At 38.7% G+C, this 13427-nt stretch overlaps 1 protein-coding gene across 3 annotated transcripts in view; it reads left to right on the top strand.

The window, feature by feature from the left end:
• Positions 1 to 13427, top strand: part of P3H2 (prolyl 3-hydroxylase 2) — a 169007-nt gene that overhangs the window by 29859 nt on the left and 125721 nt on the right. Inside the window, exon 1 of one of the 3 annotated variants that reach the window (XM_064581707.1) lies at positions 9970 to 9988. The exons of the other annotated variants lie outside the window; for them this stretch is intronic. The gene's annotated coding sequence lies outside the window, so the exon portion shown is untranslated. Of the gene's footprint in view, positions 1 to 9969; positions 9989 to 13427 lie in introns of those variants that run through there. 3 annotated transcript variants of the gene reach the window in all.

Consider the following 13427-nt stretch of genomic DNA (forward strand, 5'->3'; position numbering starts at 1 on the left):
TTTGAAGCTGCAAGACCATTGGTCAGAATAGCAATTTTACTTTTAGCATCAGTAACTGTTCATTTATTCAGTTGACATTTGGATTTTATAGTCTTCACAGTGGGGCTTCTCTCCCTTTCCAGTATGGTTTTAGGACTTATAAATAATGTGACTAGGACTCTAGGTACGCCTTCTGGCCAAGAGATGGAGAAAATTAAGACAGCTTTCTGAATAATTAGGTGCAAAATAATTTAGAGACAAAATAATTTAGACACACAATAATTTAGACACAAATTATGTAAAATTAGTTTAAACATTGTTTTAAATGATGGGGAAGTTTGGTTAAAAACTCATGAGATTAATTGCCTTTCTGATTTCCTTTTGGTAGCAGAGGCTTCTTATTTATGTCCTCTTCCTATTCTGAAGCTTGTTGGCTGCAAACACATGGTGGAGGTTTTGGCTCAGGATGAAGGAGGAGAGTGGTGAGGGATTATTCAGGAATTCTGGCCATATACCCAGGATGCATAGTATACACAATCAGCTCATTTGAGTCATGACCTTCTCATGGATTGATTCAAATGCCAACTCTGCTCTTTAAGAGCTGTTTGACCTGGGCTAAGTCATTGAGGGATACAACACTCTTTAAATCTCCTTTTCATTAACAACTCAAGTTGCTTTGACAAATACCTACTGAATCGGGGACAAATTCTTTTTTCAAAATAATGAGCATGGAGTACATTAAATAGGCCCTTAACCTATCAATTGTTACATAACAAAAACATCCACATTTTCATTATAAAAACCTAGCCAAGTTTGTGGTTATTGTGTATTTGTTCATTTTTAAACAAGCTAGTTAGCTATTTTGTCTGAACGTTGCTACAGGCCCAGTGGGAGCCACAAGGCAGGATTCTCTTGTGCAGAGCCCAGGGTTGCTCTTGGGTCCAATTGGCAAAGGGGAAGAAAGGTTTGATGTTAATCCAAAATGTTTCTGAAAGGCTATACATGATTTGAGAATGGATTAGATCTCTATGGATGTCTAGGGAATTTTTATACTCAGTTAATTTTAGAAAGAACTTTTATTTAGAGCTGCTTTTATGCCTGCAATGGGGCAGGCCACACCACAATTACACATTTTTAGAAGGGTGGATCCTTTGATGATAGATATAATTTCTACCCCCTCATTTTTCCCCAGTTGAAAGATTACCATTTAAAAATCCCTTGAAAAAATGGCTTGATCCTTTTTGCACATGCGGATTTTTTTTTTTCTTTCAGTCTTGAGAAGATTTATGTAGGCTGTAGTTTTTAGTTGGAAAGAACACACCAGGGAGTTGAATCCTTTCCTTATCCAAAATAGAAAGGGCGTGGGTTTTCTTTCTTTGATGTGGATGAGGCACACCTCCTCCCTAACACTTCTGATGATTTTGGTGTTTCTTGCTGTCGGGACTTTACCCTGAGCATCCCAGCTTTTCTCCCTGTCTTCCCTTAAAATACATAAGATGTTTTTGTGACTCATGCCAAATATGATCTCGGGAAAATTATGCTGAAGAAGCAAGGCTGCAAAATTATTTTCATAATTGGGTTTTCACATTTTCAGAAAATCAATTTTATCATGAGAGAAAGACCTGGACGTCCTTATTCACTAGTTGGTTTTTACGACTTTAGGTGATTGTGGGTAAGTTCCATGATTCTCTGCGCTGTGGGATTCTGGTTATATATACATATTCACTTACTTAAACTTGGAATATTGTGTTTTTTACCAAAATATGATGACAATAAAAGTTCAATTTCTGTTAAATGTGTATGCATGTAATCTTTCCTCAAAAGTGATTCTCCATTTATCCTAATGATGTATTGATATTAGTAGTGGTAATTAATTGTTCTTGAGTATTTATTCTATTTCTAAGCACTCTGCCAAGAACATCTCCTGTATAAACTCATTTATTCTTTATAAGAATCCTGATGTAGGCATTATAATTCTTATTATCATCTTTTTAGAGATGAGGAAACCAAGACTACCTTCTGCATATTCATATAGTTAGGAAAAGGCAAATTCAAGATTTATATCCAGGTTCATCACACAAGGTCAGTGTTTCAGCCATTAATTTGTTTAGCCTTTCAGCCGAATGCCCTGAATTGGATGTCTCGAAAGCCTTAGCAATTCAGATTATTTTTGTACCCCATGAATTGTAATTTTGTTAGAATGAGTGAGTGGCTGATTATTGTCACATTATTCTTGCTACTGCCCTGGTCCTGTCATTCACTCTGAGTCACTTCAACTTTTGTGCATTTCACATTGTAACTTAGTTTATGTTCTCAAATAGAGTTGGCTTAAATTTTCCTTTCAAGATTTTGAGGCAAACAACTCAGGGCAAGGCAATGGTACCTTGGGGAGGCATATGGCCGATGTTTCATAGTGTCTTTCCTCCAGACTAGACTCGCGGCCTGGGGAAGGGTTCCTTGTTCTTGGAGGTCTGAAGAGGAGAAAATGGTCAAACTAGGTGATAGTTCACTTAAGCAATCAGACATTCCCTAAAAAAAAATCTGAGGCCCTTTCCCTTTCTTCAGATCATTCTTTTTCATTCTGTTTGTGTTCAGTTTCAGTTTTGTAAAGATATACAACTTAGTGTAGGAAGCCCTTATAGCCACTTATTTTGGGGTCAATGATAACATGAAGATATATGTTTTTTACATATTAATTATATACTAAAGTAAGAAAAATAGATCAGACAAAATCTTATTCTATTTAAATGCATATTACTGTAATCTCTATTTTTAGTCTTTTATCTGTCAAAGTACTTTAAAGACATGAACTTAAAATACTAATAAATGATACGATAAAACATAGAAAGGTTTTATAATTTACAGATTAATTTTTATTCATCATATTATTTGATAATTTCTATAGCTTTATGAAAAAGATATAGGAATACTTGCCCTTTTACTGTTAGGCAGATGGAGAAACTGAGGCACAAAAGTGCCAGTTGTTTGTTTGGAGACACTGTAAGCAGTAGATAGTCTAACTGGGTGTGAGTGTTAGCCAGAGCTGTAAGCATGGTAATCTAAACCCTAAACTTCTTTTTTTTTTTTTTTTAAAGATATTTTTATTTATTTGAGAGAGAGAGAATGAGAGACAGAGAGCATGAGAGGGAGGAGGGTCAGAGGGAGAAGCAGACTCCCCGCTGAGCAGGGAGCCTGATGTGGGACTCGATCCCGGGACCCCAGGATCATGACCTGAGCCGAAGGCAGTCGCTCAACCAACTGAGCCACCCAGGCGCCCCTAAACCCTAAACTTCTTTTGAAGCAAATTATTGTTTGTGTGGGGATGAAACATCAGCATGTTTCTTTTTACTTAATTAAGAGGTTCTAGAAGGTGTCTTTGAATTCAACAGATGGGGAGGCCATTAATTTTATTCCATCACAGAAGTTGCCTGGATAAGTGTTTTATTTTGTTTTGTTTTTAATGATTTTCCCCTTAAGTTTTACAGAGATCACCTAGAGTAGGGTTAGAAAAATTGCCCAAATCTCAATCTCTTTCACCTTTGCCAACAAGATCATATGGGAACAATGAGATAAAGACTAAAACTCTTACCATGATACCCAAAGTCCTTCATGCAATGTAGGCTTGCTTACTTGTAGCCTTACGCCCTGTATCTTCTTCTCCAGCTCTAATTAAAATATTGGCATTGCCTGAATTCATTCTGCTCACTTACGTATCTGTGATTTTATTTGTGCTCTTCTTTTTTTGCCTGGCAAGTCCTATCCCACCCCCTTAGCTGATTTTCTAGACTGTATAGTCACTTCCCTAAACCATCTGTGCCTGTGAATTCTCTTACTATTTGTTTTGTCTGCCTCTACTAGTAATATATAAACTGCCTTTCCCTACTATGTTGTAATCACTGTGAAGTTGCTTACTGAATAGTTTTATAGTCTCAGCACCATCCTAATTACTTTCATGCATTATTTCATGGCCTATCATATATCTCTGAAATTGCTATTAACACCCTCTGCCATAGATGAGAAAACTGAGCACTGGCAGGTTGACTCTCTAGGTTACACAGTTAGTAAATAACAGACAGTATTTTGAATTCATATCTATCTGCTTTAAAGCCAAGGCTTTTTACCATTAAAACATACTGCCTCAAGTCAGTGAATTAAAGAAGTTCAATGTCTTATTTACTTCTCTGTACCAGTTCCTAGCCCCATGTATGATGTTGGTGGGTAGTCAGTTAAGCAGTTGGAAAGTGTGATGCAAACTGGGGGAGCGTCTTTGTGTCTTTTTTTTTTTTTCTCCCAGAGAGAGTGTGTGTGCGCGAGCAGGTTGGGGCGGAGGGAGAGAGAGAACCTTAAGCAGACTTCACGCCTAGTGTGGAGCCTGACGTGGGGCTCAATCTCATGACCCTGAGATCATGACCTGAGCCAAAATCAAGAGTCAGTAGCTTAACTGATGGAACCACCCAGGTGCCCCGAGTCTTTCTGTGTCTTTGGGACATTAGTGGACTCTCAATCTCAGGAAGATCAGTTATTAAGGAAGTAAGGTATTATGAACTGAGGGCATATATCTAAAGGGATGCTGCCAAATCATATTCTACTAAAAATAAAATTTAAACGTGTTTATTGTTCATTAGTTGCTTATTTATTGTTCAATTTCTGGTTCATTATGTATTAACTCAGTTCTCCAAATAATCCCTTTTGGTAGGTACTGTTATGTCCCGCTTTACAGATGTGTATTTTTGAGGCACAGAGGGGTTAAGGTGATGTCCATGGTTACATAGATAGTGAGTGACTGAGCTAGGACTGGAGCATGGTGGACATTCAGGCTCCAAAGCCCATGCCCCTCACCCCTGTGCATACAGCTTCCAAGCAAACAGTCTTTGCATCCCCTGCAACTCCCCCAGCAAAGGGTCCATGGGAGCTGTCTGACCATTCTTGCACCTTTTGACTAAAAACAAACCCCCCAAAACCCCAAAAAGTGTGTACCTTTTCTTTGCAGCTTACCTAGAAGAGCAGAGTCTTAGTTTGCAGGAAGGAAGTGATGATCTTATCGAGAATAAATAAAAATAAACAAGTGAAGAGTTTGGGCATGCAGAGTAGAGGGAATTGAGCCCATTTTTTTTTCTTTTCTGTGAAATTAAAAATGAGGAGAGTAACACTTGAAATTGCTATAGCGCTTTCTAGTTTGTGAAAATGTATGTCATTTGCTCTTAAAATGTATTTCCTTGTCAATGGGTCTATTATTGCTCTTCGCTCTCCTTTGCTAGATTGTAAAGCTCCTTGTTTGTAATTCCCCCTAACCACTTACCTTTAATATGTGATAATGAATGATGGTTGTATTGGATAGTAGAGCAAAAAACACCTTCCATTTGTTGAGATCTTACAAGTGCCAAATGACTGACACATATTTTCTGGCTTTTGTATTAGTGGTAATCACATTAGTTTGTCAAACATAAACGTAGCAGTTTGATAGCCCTGACTACAGACTTTTTCCATCTTTCAACAAATGTTTATTGACAGGTTACCAAATACTAGAGCCTGTTCTTAGCAGTGAAGACAAAATGATAACTAAAAAAAGCTAAAACAAAGCAAATACATAAACAAACAAAATAACCCATGATCTCTGGATTCATGGAGCTCGCTTACCGTCCAGGGACTTCGAGAGCTAAATTCTTCTCGCCCTTCGGTGTTTCTCTGCTCTGCCTACCTCCAAACTCCAGTTATACTTTATTATGTCTTGAGGAAGAGGATTGAAAGGGTTTAGAGGAGTTCCCTGTCCATTCTTACATGATGTTTTAAGCCATGTTGGAGGCAGTCGGAAAGGCCCTTGATTGATTTGCCTTGGGCCAACAGGAGCAATATTAAGTCATCTGAAAATTGTTAGATTTAATGACGGCTTGGTTTTCCTGGTCTCATATTTCTGTAAATTGCAGTCAGTACTTGAAATTTGGATGAAGAGAGGGTAAATTCTAATCATGTTATGACTGGAGTTTGGTCTTCAGTGAATGATTACTGGTTTTTCCAGGTTTCCTCTTTGTTTCTAAATGTGTGTCTAAAGAGTATTTCCTCTACTTACTGTTAAAATTAATACTGTTAATGTAATAACTAAAATCTTTATTGTTTCAAAACCACTTACCGTTCATTACATCTTTCGAGCCTCACAATAACGATGTGAGGTGGATATTTGCCATCCCCTTTCACGTGATGAGGTATCCAATGAGGTGAAGCAGTATTCTTAAGTTCACCTCTAGGCAAGGAACATTCCATGTTTTTTTGTACTAAACAATATTGCCATCACTCAGGATAGATTTCAAGACCATTCTGTTTGCTGGTGTGTGTGTGTGTGTGTGTGTGTGTGTGTGTGTGTATGAGAGAGAGAGAGAGAGAGAGAGAAAGAGAGAGAGACAAACAGAAAAGAGAAGGGAGGAAAGGGGGGTGGGGGAGAGACCTAGGATGGGAGAGGAGAAATTCAATCTCAACTGATTTTCCAGATCTAGATCCAGACCTCAGACCCCTTTGCTGGCATAGAAGGCTTTTCTTCTGTCTGGACAGGGGATGAGAGAAGGACAGCCATGAAAAAGAGCCAATTGCTACAGATGACTAGGCAGAGAAAATGTTGAGAGTTGCTAGGAGACCAGTTTTGCTGTCAGGCTCAGGAATGAGAACATGTCGGATGGAGGGCACTGGGCTGGAATTCGTGTCGTACACAAAACGTTCAATCACGCATGCCAGTGGTTCTGAGTCAGAATCAACCAGAGCTAAAAACAGTCAAGAGGGTTTTCCTACCTCTTTTGTCTTTTTCTCTTTTTTATATTTGTATATTTCTCAGATACAGACTCCTCGTTAAAGATCCCACAATGGCTGTGGGATGCTTAGAAAATGTTAGCGCCTCTCTGAGGTAGATGGTACTGTGTTTCAGCCCACCATTCAGAATGAGAACACTTTCCTCCAAAAACGGGAGTGTTAGCTTGCTTGTCCTCAGAGTTTCTCTGAGGTAGTTGCAATTATTGATCAAGTGAATCATCATTGCTGAGCTAAAGTCAAGACAGCTCATACTGTTTACAGGAGGAGACCAACATGGTGTGTCCTTACCTGGACTTGGAAGACTTCATTGCTAACTTCTGTGCTCACGTCAAGCAGCTGGTGTAGCCCTGAGCTTGTCATCTTTTCTCTGTGGCTTTCCTTTCTCCTCAGATAAATGAGGACGGAATTGTGCATGACAACACCTTATGAAATATTCAGCTTTATTTGATTCCAGGACCACAGACACATGTCAGCCCCTTGGAACAACTTATGTTCATCCCATGTACCTGGGTCACAAGGTCAACTTGGAACGGGAGGATATGTGGATCTGTGAGTGGACACTCACTTTCTAAGAGTATACCCCTCATAGTGCATTTATTCTTTTCTACCTTCATGGCAGTAGCTTCTTTCATGTTCTAGTTCATGTTGCTGGAGCTATGATAGCTGTCTCATCGTTACACGATTAAGGGAGCACATCACTATAGTTTAGAATCACCCGGCATTCCATTTCCTAGAGCCAGGAAAGAACTTCAGGGAATATTCCAGCTTTTGATAGTTTATAGTCAAACACATCCTCTTTTTTGTCAAGATTCCAGGAAGCAGGGAGCACTTGGCTCTTGAAATCCAGAGTGTGCTCCTGCCCCCACATCATAAATATCTCAAAATTAAGGACACTTGTCCTTAATTACTTCAGTTTGAACATATATATATATATATATATATATATATATATGTATATGTGTGTGTGTATATATATATATAATACCACACCTTAAAATGGCTGGATGCCACAACTTGCTGGCATTGAGGGTTAAGCCCAGGAAGAATAAAACCAAAGTTGTCCAAGAAATAAGAACTGAATAGATGAAATAAAATCTGCTCAATTCACATCTAATATCATGCCGAGCAACAGTTTATGTGACCATGAGCAGTACAAGACCAAGCTGGGATTAAATTTCCCCGGGGGATTTTCTCTGAAACATAGCTGATACAACTTCTGAAGAAATACTTTATTTTTGGGAAGTTTGACTATGAATCATCACAAAGTACAGATTCAATTGTATTGGTCCTCTCATACAAAATCTGTAACGATCCCTCTACAGTATAAAGAGCCTGCCTACCTTAGCCTGGAATCCAAGGCTCTCGAGGTTTGTCTGACCCATCGTATCATTCAGCCCGATCTTCCACCACTTCTTTTTGGGGACCCTAAGTGCCAACCCAGACTCGCTCCTATTTGTCTCTCTTCCTTTGTACCTCTCCCTTTTATCTCCACATGTGTACATCCTAGCCTTTTTTCAGAGCCCTTCAGGGAGCTTTTCCTGACCTGTGCAGTTTGGAAGGATGCTTTCCTTCTGTGTGTTCCTTTCAGTGGCTTTATCCTTTCCTAACTGGAGGACCGTAACTTGTTTCGTGTTCTGTTTGTCACTCCTGGGCTGTGAGCTCCTTGAGAACAGAGATCCTCTCTGTTGTCTCTATGCAAAGGGAATCAAAGGATCGCCCGCATTAGGTACTAATAAGTGATAGCGGAGTGGGTGAGAGCACTATCTGGAGGAAGGGCTGTTTGTCAAGTGTCCTGTAGGGTGAGTGGACAGCAGCTTGTGCAAAGCTGGAGGAAGGGAGTTTTAGAAAGAAGTGATTGTAGTCAGAGCCATTCTGATTGTCCAAGAGTTGGAGTGTCTGTGTACATTCCTCTCTCTATCGTGCTTGTCAGTTTTTTCCTTTCTTCATTTTCAAGGGGTCCTATGAGGGTGCATGAGAAAGGGAGAGAAAAAGACATGGAACAATAGTTGACAGTCGAAAGAGATGCTGGGTAAGGAGACACTAGCTTGCCTTCTTCCCTGGTGCCCCGCCCTCTCTGTCTTGTTATGTTTCCCCTGTGGCTGTAAGGAGCTGGGATTGGTTGTATAATACTCGTACAAACACAGCTTTTGCAAATGTGAGAGTGAAATTGTATTTGGAAAAGTGAGACATCTCTTTTCTCTTTACAGAGAAGCCTTAACTATGAGATTATACATTTTAAGAATCATAGTGCTCAGATTTAGATTTGGATTCACTGGAATAAATGAGATTTTAGGATGAAGCGGTCCAATTATGCTTTAATGAATAGATTGAAGTAGAATAGATGGAATGGTTTAGTTAGAGTCATATAGCTTTTTTTATGGAGACTCAAGAGTAAACCCAAGAGTAAACCCAAGAGTGAACCTGACTTGTAGGTTAAGTGTCCTGTCTTCTGTTTGTGCAGTAGTATTTCTTAATTTATTGATAAGTCATTCATTTTATAGTCTGTTTCAATAGCCGGTCTATCCACAAAAAATAAACTGTGCTCAAAAGTATTGTTTGTAAGTTCTGTGTGTCATGTTAAAAATTCAGGCATGGTTCATACAGCTGCAGACATGATTCACCGCACAGTCTTGTTTGTAGCTCAGGGTGACGTACGGGCTTAGTTCAAAACGAACAAAAGTTTTTGGTTGCGCTTACATGGTCCGTTTCCATTATCACAAGCATCTCTTCCTTCGGCTCTCATTTGTGGGGCGTCCATACACCCCTGGCTTTGAAAGAGAAATTCAGCTTGCCAGATATCAGCCCAGCTGTAGACAGTCTGGCCCCACTCTTTGCATTTTTCCTTCTTCTGTTGACTGCACTGCAGTGTCTGGGAATGCTGCTGTCATCGTCCTTCAGTCCCCAGCCACCAGAGCTCTGCGGGCCACTGCCATTCTCAGGCCAGACAAAGGAGTGCATGCGGGCTCTCTGTGCCTGATGACCCTCTTGCTGTCTACACTCACGCAGGCCTGTAGTCGATTAGCTCAGCCTTGCCTGGAAGTTGAAGAAAGACAGATTGTTTGTGGTTCCTTTTGAAAAATAAGGTTTTATCAAAACTGTCTGACAGTGGAATGACATCCAAGTCATTGTGGCCTCTCTTCTCTGTTCAGCCCTGAAGAAGCGCCGAGACGCTAGAGTGAATGACCCCGTGGGCTTCCTTCTAGCTCTGCTGCAGGTCTGTACTGAGAAACCCAGCATTCAATGGCTGCAGTCATTTTTCATTTCTTTCATTGAAGCATCACATGCACACAGAGAAGCACACAGCTCCTAAGTCGCAATGTATGCATCCATTTAACCAAGACCACTTACCATCACCCTCAGTCCATTCAGAGCTCATTAGATCTCTCGGCCCATGAGTGCCAAATTCTGATCATCAGTGATTTTACAGGGCTGATTGCAAGCTCCTGTTTATATTATTTCCATGTTTTTGATGTGATTTTGTTTTTGCTCTTTGCAGAGTGATATAAGTGCAGTTTAAAAATAGCACAGGAAAACAGTAACTCTGATGAGACTGTTACAGTAGTGGCTCAGGAATAATATTTACTTTTTCTGAAATAATACATGTTCGTTGCAGACCATTTGCCAAATACAGAGAAGCAAAGTACAGATAAGAAATTAAGTAATCAGCGCTCACTCAACAATGTCTCCCAGACCTAGCCATTCAGAACACTTTAATGTGCACCATTTCAGATACACCCCCGCTAGATATACATGTCTATTTAAACAAAACTTGAATTATATGGTGCATATTGTTCTGTAATTTTTATTAATTAAGGTTGTAGAAAATGAAATCTTTTACATTTTTAAATGGCTGTAGTGTTAACTATCATATGAATATGTTATAACCTATTTAACAAACACGTGCTCTACTTCTTTGAGCTGGGTATGGTTTTGTGCTCTCATCAAGATTACTGGATGCTATCACTTTATTGAGATCTTCATTTCCCCTCATTTCCTTAAGGCATTCCTAGGAGTAGACTTGCTAAATCAAATAGTATGCACACTTTAAGACATTTGAAATATATTACTACATCATCCTTGAGAAAATTGGCATCACTTAATACTCTAAACAGATGCAGCTGAGAATCAAACATGTTTTCTAGGACCACTGCCAGCTTTCGAGATTTTACTTAAGTAAAGGAAACTGTGGTGATTTGATGGATACAAAATTCATCATGTCTTAACTTGCATTCTTTTATTATCAGTACGAAAAATCTTTAAAATATGTTTATTGATCATTGTTAATGTCTTTTGTCCATTTTATCGAGGTATTGATTATTTTTCTTATTGCTATATAGGATTTATTTTATGGGTAAGGATATTAATCCTGCACATATTTTTCCTAATTCATCATTGTTCCTTGAGTTATTGCCCAAACTCAGACCTGAGATCAGAAGACTTACCCAGAACCAATCTGAAATAAATCTTAAGTACTAGAAAATTAAGTTATCTTTGTAATTACTCTCAGATGACTTTTTTCAAGTTTACAACTTTTTGGTTGGTTGTTTGGTTGGTTGTTTCAACATGTGTGTGCCTAGAAAGATCAATGAATACTACAAGAAGATAATGACTGTAATCTTTCCTGGAATGGAGAGTAGTAAAATAGCCCAACAGTGCTTTTAAAATTCTCACTGGGATAATTTGGAACAAATTACATTGTTCTATATTTGACTTTTCTAATAAAAATTCATAGTGGCCATCAACCAATATTTATGCATTGATTAGTATAATGCAGGATTAATTAGGAATTATAGAAGCAGACTGGACTTACATGTCCCTAGAACTGCAAGCAGATTTAACTGGTTTGCCAGGAAAAAAACAAAACAAAAACAAAACTTATTGAATATTTTAAGTTTAATTCAATATTTCTAGGTGTCAGTTTCCTTTTAGGGACTAGTACTAAAAAAAGCCTTTTTTTGTGGTTTATAATAGGAAACTTCAAAATTAATATAAGCCTTTCAAAGGATTCTTATTTCAGCATTTACTAGTAAACATTTGGATTCTGTCTGGATGCCTAAAACAAATCATGATAGCTAAAGTCAGTGTCATGGCATTTTGCTGAGTTCATGAATTTCAGTGCAAATATGTCATTCTGCAACATGTTGGAATTTATTGAGGAAATTAGGTACTTAGATTTGATGTATCTCTTGGAAGCTAGTGGAAAAAAAAGTTCTAGAATCCAGAATTAAAGCCAAAATGATCTTTCTAAAATCTCTCTATAAATTATTTTCCTTGATTTAATTTATTCAGCTTTTAAATCACTTAAAAAGACCTCGTGTAGTCTATACATAATTTGATTGTGATGTTCTTTTCTGGACAGTTTAACAATGAGCATTTTAGACTTCATTAACAGAAGTTAAAGAAGTGAGGGCAACATTTAAGCATGAAACATTAAGCTATAGCAAAAGGGTGGAATTTGAAGGATTTTTGAGGTAATGGAAATCCCACTTCAGGCAGACAATGTGTTTTTACTAAAGATAATTTTTTGAGAAGTCTGGCTGTTAGTATGGCTTGTTAGAAATAAGAGTGTTTAATGTGGGAAGGAGAAATGGCTATGAGTATAACCAAGATTTACTGTCCTATAAACTCTTGCCTCCTTGCTGTAACTGTGAGTCCTCCCTCCTTGGTTACAGTTCCTGATTATGCTGGAGAGGAAAAGGGGAGGCAGCTTGACTCAGGCAAGTCCTGCATACTCCTTCAGAGGACACATTCAATGTTTGTGCCTTCAGGAACTCCCTTGACATTCCTAGAACTTAGTTACCCCAAATGCAAGATGAAAAACATTGAACCAGATAATTTCTAGATCCCCTTCTACAATTTGTCCTGTATTATGACTTCTAGGAAAAGGGGATAGATGTCATCAGATGAGAACAATCTCATATTCTCACCCTCAATTCCTCCAGTCCACCAGCTTCTGAAGATATATAGATATGCAGCTGTTTCCCTTCTATCTCAATAACAGCAATAGTAATGTGTGAAAGAAATACAATAAAGTTAAATAAAGCTGTGTAAAGATCAATACGATATTAAAATTCTTGGCTAGTACTTTGAGTCTAGCTTATTTCCTGTAGCTTTCCAAAAGAGTTCATGCTTGCAGTTCTTCTCTGCCTCCTCCTCTTCCTTCTTCTTTTTTTTTTTTTTTTTTAACTCCTGCATCATCAGTATCTCTATAGCTCCTGGATGATTGCCATCAGCTCACAAACCTACATTAAAGCAGCTATCTTAAAACAAATAAACCTCCTTTGACCTCACTTTTTCTCCAAAAACTTGTCTGGACTTGCTGTCTCTTCCACCTCTTCCCCCATTTTCTCCACAACTCCACAGCACTGCAGTGGCACTCATAAATGTCCTCAGTGGTGCACAGCCTGCTAGAGCCAATGGTCAGTTATCTACCTCCAGCTTTCTTGACTTCTCAGCCATATTTCATTCTCCTCCATTGCATCTGAAACCTTTCCTTCTCTAGGCTTCCCTTCTTTTAACAGGCTGTTTTCTATCTCCTTCGTGGGCTCTTCCTTTTTTAATTAGACCTCTGAGTGCAGTGCCACGCCATTTCAGTCACTGAAGAGAGAAGCAGAATTTTAACACACAGAGATGAAGACTGGGAAAGCAGGAAA

The sequence above is a fragment of the Mirounga angustirostris genome, unplaced genomic scaffold (genome assembly GCF_029215605.1).
Source record: "Mirounga angustirostris isolate CCGP_5_RB_7025 unplaced genomic scaffold, mMirAng1.0.hap1 SCAF_1, whole genome shotgun sequence".
In the NCBI taxonomy this organism is placed as follows: Eukaryota; Metazoa; Chordata; class Mammalia; order Carnivora; family Phocidae; genus Mirounga; species Mirounga angustirostris.